Source organism: Nelumbo lutea, chromosome 1, assembly GCF_056320005.1.
Source record: "Nelumbo lutea isolate HS-2025 chromosome 1, American lotus-T2T, whole genome shotgun sequence".
In the NCBI taxonomy this organism is placed as follows: Eukaryota; Viridiplantae; Streptophyta; class Magnoliopsida; order Proteales; family Nelumbonaceae; genus Nelumbo; species Nelumbo lutea.
The window spans coordinates 169,374,960-169,388,067 of NC_142684.1; the positions used below are offsets into that span (position 1 = coordinate 169,374,960).

General features: G+C 35.8%; 1 long non-coding RNA gene across 2 annotated transcripts; it reads right to left on the reverse strand.

Moving 5' to 3' along the window:
* Positions 1–1,930: 1,930 nt before the first annotated feature.
* LOC148879099 (uncharacterized) lies at positions 1,931–12,791 on the reverse strand. 2 transcript variants are annotated; one of them, XR_016104115.1, is made up of 3 exons: positions 12,317–12,790; positions 3,736–3,893; positions 1,931–2,118 (listed from the first exon to the last, which is right to left on the reverse strand). It is a non-coding gene; the product is annotated as an uncharacterized LOC148879099 (long non-coding RNA). The 2 variants fall into 2 exon arrangements; XR_016104116.1 differs by lacking the exon at positions 1,931–2,118 and adding an exon at positions 2,128–2,160 and having other exon boundaries at positions 12,317–12,791.
* Between the last annotated feature and the right edge of the window lie 317 nt (positions 12,792–13,108).

Sequence of the window (13,108 nt, forward strand, 5' to 3'; positions counted from 1 at the left end):
CATTTTATTAAGAATTCTTTGTATTTTTATCGAAAAATAGCAATGACCATATAAACAAAGTCGAAAATGTTTCAGGGCATGAACCCATGCTTTTTTATACCAGAATTACCCACAAAATTTCATTTCAAGCTTCTAAAAAGATACAAGGTTTGACCTTCAGATCTATCAATAAACGTTTGGCTTTAGCAGAATGAAGAAGTGAGAACAATAGCATCTAGGGGTTTTTTTGTCAATAATGGTGTGTATTCCTTCTTCAAACAAACAACAAATTTTACTGAAAAATAGTTGCTGCCCATGTTTTACTAGGGACAAGAATAACATTTCTATTTTTGTTTTTGTAGATTAAATTTGTTCAAAGGGATTTTAAGGTTAAGATTGTCATTTTTCACTTCCAACTAATGGAAGGAAGATTAAGTCAATTGGTTGCAAATAATAGGGGATATTTTAGTAAAATGCAAACTATAGGATATGTTTTAATATATCCATGATACTGCAAAAGGTGTTTTAGTAAATGATCCTTTTTAGAACCCCAAAGGACAAAACTACCCCTGTGTTACCTTGTAAAAGCACTTTATCTAAGGCTGCATTTGGCATTCTTTTGTAAAGTTTATAGGTTGATAAAGTGGTAAGAAGAAAAAAGTTTATAAAGGTCTTTATGAGTTAAAAACTAAAAACCTATACTATTTTAATAAGATTTTGGCCTCTGAATCTCTTATTAACCTATTTAGCCCAATAAACAAACAACACCTGTCCTCAATTGTGTATAATGTTATTCACTCATACAATGACTGGTGGAGGGCGTTAAGCCTTCCATTACACACTTATTGAAATGGAGATATGCCTCTTTTTGGCCCGATGTTATTGACTTCTGTAGTGAGCACATAGCTGGGTGGAGTCCAGAAAAGAAATACAGAGGCAAATAAATAAATAAAAAGTATTTTTATAGGGTTGAGTGGATTGGGAAGTAGAACTATTGGATGTTTTGATTTAACCCAAGAAGAAGAAGAGGATTGGCAATGCAGAAAAGAAATGAAGCACAAGTTCGTTATCAAATTTGGGGGTCCAACAAAGCTTGTCCTGCAATTTGAATTTGCATTTTAGTTTTACAAGAAAAGTGTCTAATAAAGGTGAAAGGGCATAACACTTTATGGAGAGGTGTTATTTTGTCATTGGGTTTGTAGCTTGTAAGGACAGGACAGTCAAAATAGGTTAATAGAAGATCTGCATTCAAAGTTGTTATAGCATGGCAAAATTCAGTTCTCACAACACTTACAACTCTGTATTGGGAACATCTCCCCATGAATGGAAAAAAATAAGTACGGAGATGTGCAGGCTCTAAGCCTAAATAGGCGGAGTCAAGTATACTAGTGTGTGGGGGGTTACTATTGGAGGTTGGGTCAAAATGTAATAAAATAGATTCAAACTTTTTAAAGAAAATTCCTAGCTCTGCCATTGGTTGTAAGTGTTGTGAGGATGGTGTGATGGAAAATTTTAGGCCTATTAGGCAAGTTTTTTTGGGAAGACTTTTGATAGCTCTGATAATCAAAAGACGTATTAAGTTTTTGCATGAAGATCTGAGTAGCCTGAAACTAATTTGACAAATAATAGTCATTCTGTGTCTTTCTGTGCAAGAATAAAATGGGAAAGACATGAAAAAGCTTCATTTGAAGCTTTCCAAAATGGGTTTTTCATGTCTTTTTTGTACTCCATCTTTTGGCAATTAAATTTTCCGTGAACCAAACAGAAATAGACTAAAAATCGATTTACTTGGCTTATAAACAACCGAAAAATCATACGAAAAGGCACGTCAAACAGACCATTTGTGAGTACCGAATTCAATCTCAACATGATATAGAGGTGAGAATTCATGTTATACCAAGGTATGTGGGTCATGGATGTGTGAATTAAATTTGAATTTGTGCTAAAGAAGTTAATCAGATGCTAGGCACCAAACATCTTATTTTATGGTCAATCTATCAAAAAGAAAAAAACATCATATGGCGTTACACTAGACGACGTTACCATCAGAAACAGAGGTTTATATTATATATAGCAGTATCCAGAATCTGATGAGAAACAACAATAAACCAAATTATTTTACAGAGCAGAGGCGCATCCCTGAGACCATCAAGCCAATGATGAATGAGTTAAAGTTGCTTCCTAAAACCAAAGAATATCATGGTAAGTTTTCAACTCTGAGAGGAAAGAAATGAAGAGGCCTATATTGAACAAGGATTTCTGAAATCAATTAAGCTATGTTTGGGTTTATAGAAAAAGAAGAGAGAAAGAGAGAGAAAAACAGAAATTTGAGGAATGCTAGACTGGCCTACGATTATAATTGCAACTCGCCCAACAACTTCCCGGCCTTCACCTGTAAGGCTGTGATTATCGTTTATAGACCTGAGACAGTAACCTATTAATCTTTATTTATTTATTTTGTCTTTCTCCTAAGTAGGACTTTCAAGTAACTGAACCTATGCTTTGGTTCACAATCCAAGCTCATCTAGTGTGGGCCCATTTGGGCTTAGGATGAGTTGGATTAGATTAGGGGTGCAGATTAGGTTCGATCAGGTCAGGTTGAGGTCAACCCTAAACCCAACCCGAGCTGTGGCACCTTCAACTCTAACGTTAACCTGACCTGAAGCTTTTCTCAAGTTGGGTTTGGATTGACCAGATTCTCTATTTCCTTTTGTCAAATGTTATTATTTCTTGATTTTGTGTCTTTTTTATTTATTCTCAATAGGTTCGATGAATCTGGTCACAGAATGGCTCAGTTTGGTAAACAACTGAACTTGGATACATGATTTGATAATCTTCTGTATGCTTGGATGGCTGCTTGTATATATATTTTCATAATCTGGATTCTGGAGTAATATAATACGTTTGGATATTCGGTTATGTAGAAGGATATAATTATCATGTTTGGGAAAAGGCAAAATCTATGATATCAGTAGGGCTTTGACTAATGAAATCCCCTTTCTCTTGAATTTGATAAAAACCGTCTGATTAGTTATCACTTCCATGATACCAATTGATTGGTAACAAGTTTTTTCAATATCATGTCTTTCCCGTGTCATGGTTGATTGAATTGAACCCTTGAAAAATCTCATCTTTGAATTTAAAATTGTTGATATATATAAATATATACAGACAGATAAAATGCATAAATACATAAATAAATATTTAATATTTATAAATACAAATATGAAGTTAGGTTTTGATTGGTTAAGTTGGCCAAAGCCTCAACCCTAACACTAATCCAAACTTCAACAGGACCCAACCTGGTCCAAGTTGCTATAATATATTACTCCAGTACTATGGTCTATTTTAAATAACTAATTAAAAAAAAAAAAACAGAAATACAAGTACTTTAATTTGATGCCAAAATTTCATTCACTAGAGTACTTTGGGTGTTATATGGTCATATGAGTAGCTATAATATTAAAGCTAGGCTCAGGGCCTTTTTGGTTTGGTTTGGTTTGTAGGAATAGAGATTTAAAGCTAGGCTCAGGGCTTTTAGAGATTTGTAGGAATGCTCTAACTATTTGGTTGGACGAAACAGGAATCCCATTCCCAGTATTGGTGGAATGATATATTATCCGGTTTATTGAGAAAATAATAATTTCCTCTCTCTTATTTGAGAATAAGAATCCATTTTAATCAATACTTATTTACAATATGAACCAAACAAATAAGAGAAATAGGAAATTCTGAGTGTAAACCAAATTAACCAACCTTCAATTCGTAGAGAAAAGCATGGCAAAAGCTCTCTCTCGAAGCTTGGCTCGCCCAGTAGTGCACAAGAGTCCATTGAGGTCGGTCGCTAATAGGAAGACAGATTTCGCTTCAGTTTTCACAGCTAATACATAGTAAATGCACATGCCAAATGTTTGCTGCACAAGGACACATTCATTAAAACTATCTCTCAAGTCTTCAGACTGTTTGACAGAGAAGCATTTATTACCCTTCATAATGGTCATGGAGGAATATAATTCATTCGTAGGCCGGCCGGGAGTGATGGATGAACATATTAATTAAGACAAGAAGCTAATAATTAATTAATATGTCTAATATATTGTCTAGTACTGATTCCAAAGAGTTGGTGTATGTGAATTCCATTTCAAGTTGGCAAATTAACAACAAATTCCAAATACTAGTGTATGCACGTAGTAACATCAACTGGGTTATTTCATGTGAGGATGAGGTTAGTCATTCATTACTATATATGTACGTACCACCTTCTATGTGTCATTTCTTCGATCCCACTTCCACATTCCCCAATCCCCACCGACAGAAAAGCTATACTTCAGCCTGAAGGTCAGTCATTCTCCCATTATAAATATTTTATATATAAAGAGAGAGAGAGACAAGAAGGTATTCTTTAATAATGTATTGATCATGATATTTATAAGGACCGTATTTCATTTTATGTTTCTTGTTAAAAATATCGTAATTTCGTTTTGCTTTCATAGTTACACTAGCTAGCTAGCTAGCTGCTAACATTTAGGTAGGTATGAGCTAAAAATGACCAAATCTGGTAACTTAATTAAACTGAAGGAAGGCTATTAGCTACAACTACATACCTTGTAATTCAGTAGAAGGAAAATTAAGTAGAAAAAATTCACACCCTTCAACGACTTCTAACTTGTAAATAGGCTCATGCAGCACCAGTAACATTAATCTAGCGGAAAGAAATTAACTTGTAAATTAAATGGGGAAAAAGACACATGCTTCATCATCCATTTCTCTATTCTTCAATTTTGTTTAGGGCTGTTGGATCCATCAGATTCATTACTAGTTAGCAATTTTGGGACATTGGGCAGATTTAATACTAATTGGTAAACACATTGTTATGTGGAACTACTTGGAGTTAATAGCACCATTTGATTTGTTTCTAACCAGGCCGGGTAATCATCACAACACTAGTTTGACATCATTAATTAATAGTATCACCTGCATTGCATTTCTGATGAAGGGTGATTTGGCCCAACCTAGTGAAAGGGGGACATATGGACACGACCCAATGACACAAGGAACGTATGATTTTTCTACTCTCTAGCTCTCTAGCTCTCAAACCTTTCAACTTGCATCACAGTTACTAACTTAAGCATCAGAGCAACCTCACCGGATTATCCACCCCTGATTCTCTGATCCGCTGTCTTGCAGATTCACCTAACTCGCTGCTCAACTGGAAGACAGATCATCCTCCAACAAAGAATAATCAGATCTGTTACATCAATTTCTAATTATAGATAATTAGTTCAAGGGTTTTTAAGCAGGGTGACGATGACCACAAAACACACAACCAATTTAATTTACCATACCAGAAAAAAGTAGGAATAAGGATGCAAATCAATTACCCAATTTGATGAATCTAATAATTAAATTGCATCACCAGGCCCTTTCAAATTGTAACAATTGATGATCGACCCAAATTACACATCTCTATATATGTTCCTCAACTAGCTTTATTAATTGTTTCAATCTTGTTATTGTTTTCAAACTTGTAAGGTCGGAGCGGAGGGTTTTCGGTTTTGAAATTGCATATATGGCCTTTCATGTACACTATAGAAAATGGTAGAAGGTCACCATTATATATAGTTGCTGCAATCACCGCTGCCTTAATTAATGAAGGGTTTAGAACAATATTGTGTGGTAGATATATCAATGTATATTTAGATTCAATATAGACCACTTACAAAGCCAATATATAGTTCATTTTCTTTTATAGGTTGAGCAATCCATAAGGACAAAACATTGAAGGTTAAAAAGTTAGTAGCAAAAATAGCTTCTGGAGTTAATGCTTCAAATGTCGATGAAAAAAATTATTTTATTTTATCAAGCTAAGAAATGATAAATTGTATGCCACCAACATATAGTAACTAGATACAGTCATACAAGTGGAGCATAACGAAAGTTAGAACTAGCAGTAATAGCAGTTAATTGCCATGGTTATCCTTCTTAGGTTTACAAAGAATTAGGGTACACTCACAACTTTTGGTTTTTATGAACATTAAGCACTATTTCTATGGTTACACAGTTCTTCAAAATTGACATTTTCTGCAATTGTAGCGAATATATCACAAGTATATATTAGCGTTGCTTGACTTGGAAATTGAATGCTGTGAAATTTCTGGTACAAATCATTAATAGTGACTTCACATCGATAATAATAATAATAATAATAATAATAATAATAATAATAATAATAATAATAATAATAATCACAAAGTAGCAAGGACTTAGCTATTGCTCCTTTATGCATGTTACACATGGTGGAGACACCACTTTTGTCAATATGAAAGCTTCTTCCCACCACAAAAACAAAAACAATTAGTATATGTTTGACACCGATGATGTAGTTGCAACACCGATGCTACTGATGTGTGTGTTGCAATCATTGTTGTTAGGTAGGATATTTTCTGGAGCAACAACTTTTTTTGTTTGGTACCAATGCTCCAAGAAACATTTTCTGCACTTCTACCCATTATCCAGTGTCATATCACTGCTATGTTGGTAGCAACGAGCTGTAGTTCCAGAAAATGCTAAATTTGGTGTTGTTCCTGTTAGATAGTTTTGTATGCCCTTAGCTTCAATCAGAATGATGTATTTTATGAGTTTATTGTAAATGAATAAAAGTGCATATTTGATTCATGTTCCCTTAATATATTTCTGTATAATACCCGTAAACTGGACACTTAATGAGACTCGTGTTAGTTTAGAATGTTCACAGCCAGTGGGTCGGTCTAGGGAGACCTATCCTGACAAGGCTGACACTGTGGTGCCACCAAGTCGATTGGGGTGGCCTGTCTCAGCTGCCAGGGTGAGACCCTAGGCACATACAGTGTATGATTAATTGAATCTATGAACTGGACCAGATTTCCAGTATTGCCCTGGACCTTGGAGATTGATGGGCAAAACTGGAAAGTCACACCTGACCCCTAGACTCGATTATGATACTGCACTAGGTGTTGGATTGGGCTGTCTTTGATGTACCAATCAGTGAGATCCTTAGCAGGGGTCAAAACCTAGGTATATTGGGACAATATGAGAATTCATCTGAGTGGGTGATCATAGTGACAGGATCAGCCCATTTGTCAGACAAAGGTAATGATCGGGGATGCACTCTCACTGATGGAAACCAAGACTGCCAGCAGCCGATTTCAATCGTTGAGATTTGTTTTGCAAAATATATTTTATATGAGATATGAAAGTATATATATTATGGTTTTGAAATGATTTGCAAAAGGTTTTAATTCCCGGGATCCATATAAGTAGAGAGTGCAACACTGTTCCTTGCAGTCGAGGGAGAGGTCATCTCTTATCGGGCAGTGTGTGATCATTATGGGCTGAGAGGTTAAGTGTAAGACCATTGAGGATAATACCTGATGGGATAATCTTGCATCTGCCCACAGTCCTTAGGTGTTACAAGGTGGCTTGGCCCAAGGACCACTTAGAATAAGTGTTGGGCCCATAGAGCCCATGAGATGGGTTTCAGGGGGTGATGTGTAGATCAATGTTTGGGTCCCACACCATACAAGGAAGCCCAATTGGGCAACAGTTTGGAAGACTAAGTGAATACATAACCCTTAAATGGGCCTTAACCCCATTTCGAACTGAGCTGATTTGATTAGTCACTTAAAGGGGCGAATTCTGAGATGGATCAGCTGATAGGATTGGGCCCAGACCCTATCCACTTAGAGAGTCCAAGATCTAAATAAGATTTAGATCTGAAAGCCTCCTAATTAGATTAGGAGATGGCTGATCTGATCTGCAGATAAGATAAGGGTTTATCCCTATCACCTAAAGAGAGGTCTTATCCAAATATGATTTGGATAAGCAGCTCCTAATTGGATTAGGAGCTGATCTTTTAGGTTAACAAAAGCAGGAGGAGGCTGTAGCCTTTGGACATGCAATACACAACTCTTGTCTTCAGAGCTGAAATCACAACAAGAGAGAATTCTGCTCCCTACGAATACTCTCTTGCCATAGCCGCCTCCTTCCTGCAGCCGTCGCCTCCAGCAGTTCGATCTCCTCCTCTCTACAAGAGTAATCAAGATTCGATCTTGATACCAATTGGAGAAAAGATTGGTTGGAGCTGTATTCACAAGCCATCCAGTTGATTCTTGCAAAGGGTCAAGTTCTTTTGGAAGAACACTGCTGATTCTGCTCCACCTTGCACTGCGCTATCTTTAGTGGGAGCAAATTTTGAATCCTTCCTTGGGTGTGAACACCTCCATTGGGAGATACTGTTTCTTCGTATCAGGTATGATCCCTCCCTACTCCTTTTGGTTCAGATTTGGTTCAGTTTATGGTTCAAGAATGATCATTGAAAATATGATTTTCTAAATAGGGAATTCGATTCCCAGTTGAAGGGAGAGAAAAAATTTTGAAATTCGCCCCCCTTATTCTGCAATCTTTGGGCGTCCATCTGATGGATATCCTATCCCTTCAGCTCTAAGTCATGCCTTCCCGATTTTCAAGCACCATTTTCTATGGAAAAACGGTTCTAAATAGATGGTTGTTTCCTAGAGCACCATTTTTCCTTACGTGGTGTTGATGTGGTGTCGTTGCTCTAGAAAACAGCAACGATGCCCAACAGCCGCTTAATTATTACAAAAAAAGCAATTAATTATTAGTTACCTTCTAATAATGAATGAAACCGAATTGGGGTTATCGGTTTTTGGAAAATTGGCAATCGAAATCGATCGGTTAATTGGTTGACTAGTTCGGTTAACTGTCGGTTCGGTTCATTGATTTTTTGGTTTTTATTATTTACAATATTTATTATAGAAAAATATATAAATATATAATAAAATATTGTATATTATATATTATAAATATATATTTATATATCTAATGCATATTTATTAATTCATAATTTATAGAAAATATAAAATATATATAAATATATGTATACCAGTTGGTTCGGTTAACAACCGCTTTTCTATTTTGGTTAACTGAAACCGAACCGATACCTTTGGTTTTTTTAAAATATTGAACCAAAATCAAATTGACCGATTTGATTAACCGAATTTTTGATTCAGTTTTGGTTGATTCGATTTTTTGGTTTTTTTTTCTCACCCCTACTAATTAAGCTATTGCTTTTTAAGCGTTTGTGAGAGTTTCTTTTAAAAACACTTTTATGCCCCAAAGCACAAAGCAAGAATGCGACTTAATTTGTGCCTCTGTGATTAGGCTTTAACAGCACAACTCTATAATCTTAACAAAACGCAATAACCTAAATCAGCAATAAAGTTGCGTGCAACCAGATATATATTGATTATTAAATCATATGTTACAAAATGTTAAAAGAATGGTTCGTTTGTCTAATAGTAATTATAAAATTAAAAGACCTAAATAATGCACTCAAAAGTCCTAGATGCATGATATAATCAGTTCAAAAAACATTAAATATCTATTGGTTTGGTTTGGCTACCGTATACAAGTACTTGCAAATTGGAATTTATTCAAATCATTCAAGTGGAAGTGGTATTATTTGACTAGTTAAGGTTATTTCATGTTTGTTGGTATCATTTAAGTAGTTAACTATATATCTCAATACATTGATAATTAGTAAACCAATTACTATGACAAATACAATTTATCACTCTAACCAGTATAATTTGAGGGTGTTGACAATTACATCGTCCATGAATTCAAAGCTTATTTTGAAAAATTTAAAAGCACATGAATAGTAGTGCCATTTCCACATTCTAAAGGAAAGATAAAACTAAAATCATTTCAGGATTTCAAGAAATGAAATAATCTTCATTGTTTTAACACAAAAAGAAAATACCTTGGAGCTGATAACTTGTTGGTTCCTGAGAAGCTAAAATGAGACAATTAATTTTATTACATGTAACATCTGATAAATATGGGACATATTCCTATATATTTGAAATATACTTCAATTTGTTCCCCAATTGTGTTATGGATTTAACAAAAATCAGTTTAACTTCAATACCATGATCTTAAATGTATTGTCATTTGCTTAATAAGCTCAGATATTAGTAGCTAGAAAGAAAACCACTATACATACAGATGTAGAAATTGGTCAAGGGTTCATCCAGAACCTATCTGAAACTACCCTAAATTTCCAATTCTAGAACTGATCTATTGCCACTCTTGATGTAGAATTGAAGACATTGAAAAGGAAAATCTAATGCAAATGGCTTCTAAACTTGAGCATAGAAATCACCAAACAAAGCATGTGGTTGAATATCGGAATTAAACATCAACACACCCAAATAGAAGGGGTCATAAAAAAATAAAAAAAAAAGAACTCGCTTGATATATCCTAGTTTTGAATATAATGAATACTTGTTCACATATTGCCTACCTGCTACTCCTCCCCCAATCCACCCACAAAGGAAAAGAAGAAAAGAAAAAGAAAGAGGGAAAAAAAGGAAAAAAAAAAAAACAAAGAAAAGAAAACACCACAGAAGAAGAAAGAAAAACAAAGCTGCTTATATGCTATAAACCTTCTTCCTCCTCGAATAGAAATTTTCTATATTGATACCTTACTTTGAGCACTTATGTCTTGTTCTTAGTGCCACCTCAGCATCATCACAAGCCCCATCTATCCATCTCCAAAGATGCCTAGCTAATGCCACTTGGTGCAAACAACCCATAAATGGAATGCAAGAAACCCTAGAGTGAAAGAATCAAATCAGGGACATTTCTAGTTACGTGGGTACACACAGTTCAAAAAGGCATGCAGGCGGACTCTAAGGCCAATGGAATTTGGACTTCATGCAATGCATGCATTAATGGAGAGAGAGAGAGAGAGAGAGAGAGAGAGAGAGAGAGAGAGAGAGAGAGAGAGAGAGGTTGTCAAGATTTGTCAATAGGCACATAGAAAGCTGGCTACAATATGGTTTACATAGGGATCTACTATATTAAGAATGCTGTTTCTTTTGTTGTATGATCAATGTTCCACGTTTTAGAAATAGACGAACAATTAACCCATTGTCATCATAGATTCAGGCCCTTTTTCTTTAATACCCCTGAATGTGTAATAGCAAATGGTCGAGTCTTGTCCTTTCTGTAACTAGTTTCTACGTTGCAAATTAGTTAAATGCATATAGTTTTCCAAACCATTTTAATTTCAACTGTCTGGAAAGCATGCATATATATCAATTATCAAACGGTTGCTGCTTGCTCGTTTTTTAATTACATCATAAGAAGATAAAACTGGATCTGCAAGGTTTTCTTTTAGAGACATGAAACGTACCTCAAATGGTTTCTAACCCACATGACAGCTTCTACTTTTGCTCCTATAGCTACACAAAATACAAGAAAAAAAAAAAAAAAAACTGAGCGACTAAAGCTAGTTTCGATAACAATACAAGCATATATGGCTCTGATCTTGAGAACTTCATTTCCAAACCTTTCATTTACCAAACTAGCAAAAAGTCACCAGCCCAAAAGAAAAGAGTTTTTTCATTTACAACCAATAAATTCAGAATAATGTCTTACCCGCATTTACATCTTCAGTAGGACAACATTTTCCTAGTATAGTCCATTCAGATTCACTCTACTTCATGTAGTTCTTTTTAGCCTGTGTTTTCATGAATATTTTGGTGACAGAGACTACCTCAGATGTCAGATCTATAAATCAAAAGTCATTCTCAATTTGTTGAATCAAAATAATCTCAGTTTACATTAAAAATAAGAAGATATATCTCGAGACAAATATAACAGACAAAAATTCAACTTTTTTTTTTCCTTGTTCCCCTTGATTTTGTTTCTTCTTACGACCAAATTAAAGATGAGTCAGGATTGAATTGAACCCCGCCTTTGGCAGAGGAAAAAAAAAAAAAGAAAAGCGATGGAAATTGAACCTCGCCTCAATGAAACGTTTAAAGGAAGAAATACACGCGGTTACTAAAATATCAAGGTACTATGTGCAAAATTGATGCATACTCCTGTATAAATCTACATGAACAGTAGAGGAATGAATATCAAGGCTCAGTCATCGATGGGGAAGCACAGCACACACATGCACACATGCACACATGAGAAGGGAGAGATCTAGAGAGAGAGATCAGAGCACCAGCCGGCCAGCCGGGTTGAGAGTTGGAACAGTAATTCTATCACTCAAAACCCTCACAAATCTGGGATCGATCTGCTGTTAAGAATCTCCACATAAATTAATTGGGAGAATAAGAATAGCGGCACAACACTCAGAATGAAACAGCATAAGACAACCATGAAACAAGTAGAGAAAGGAGCACACAAGGCAAGGCAAAGAGGAAACTCAAAATTATGGATACCCAGATGAGCCAAAATCAAATACAAGAGGAGCACAAACCTTTCGCAGGATTTCTGCAAGTAAACCAAATCGGTAACAGGGACGCCCACAGATAGAAAAGCAATTAATGGTTGGTTCAAGTTCAATAGGGATCGTTTCTCGTGCTCCCACCAACAGGTGAAACTGCCGCATGATCTGATCTTCCCTTTTTAAGGAAAGTTTAGATCATGCTGGCAGCTTCAACTGGTAGTGGTGCACGACTGAAGGAAAAGCTGCGAGGCCCCAGCTGCTCTGCTGCAGTAGGGAAATGAAGGGGAAGAGAGATCCGCTAGCTTCACCATCACCACTCGTTGATCTTCTTCTTCTTCTTCTTCTTGTTTACCGGGAGTATGGGTGGTGGGTGGAGAAGATGGGAATGAATAATATAGGGGGATATAAATAGGAGGTGGAGAGAGGGAGAAGAGGGTATCTCTTGGTATGTAATGATATTAGTCAATAGCCATTAGTGGTTTTGGTTATTATCAGGGACACAAAAGCTTGTGTGATTGGTAATAAACAAAAGAGATGTGGTCCCAAGTGTGGCAAATTGAATTAATATTGTCACGCCCACGCCACCACCATGCAGACAGGTTAGTGAGAGTTTCTAAATTCACTAAGAGCTTTTATTAACTTTAGGTGGGGGACCCTTCTGCTTGCACACACCTTCAACCCCCCCTCTCACTCTCTCTACGTAAGCATTCTTCATCCTTGAAACCAAAAAGAGTGTCAAACACGAGGAGTATATGGGGGACCATTTTGCATGGCTTGTTAGATGTTGCATAAGGTTCACACAAAAGGTGAAGAAAAAAGAGC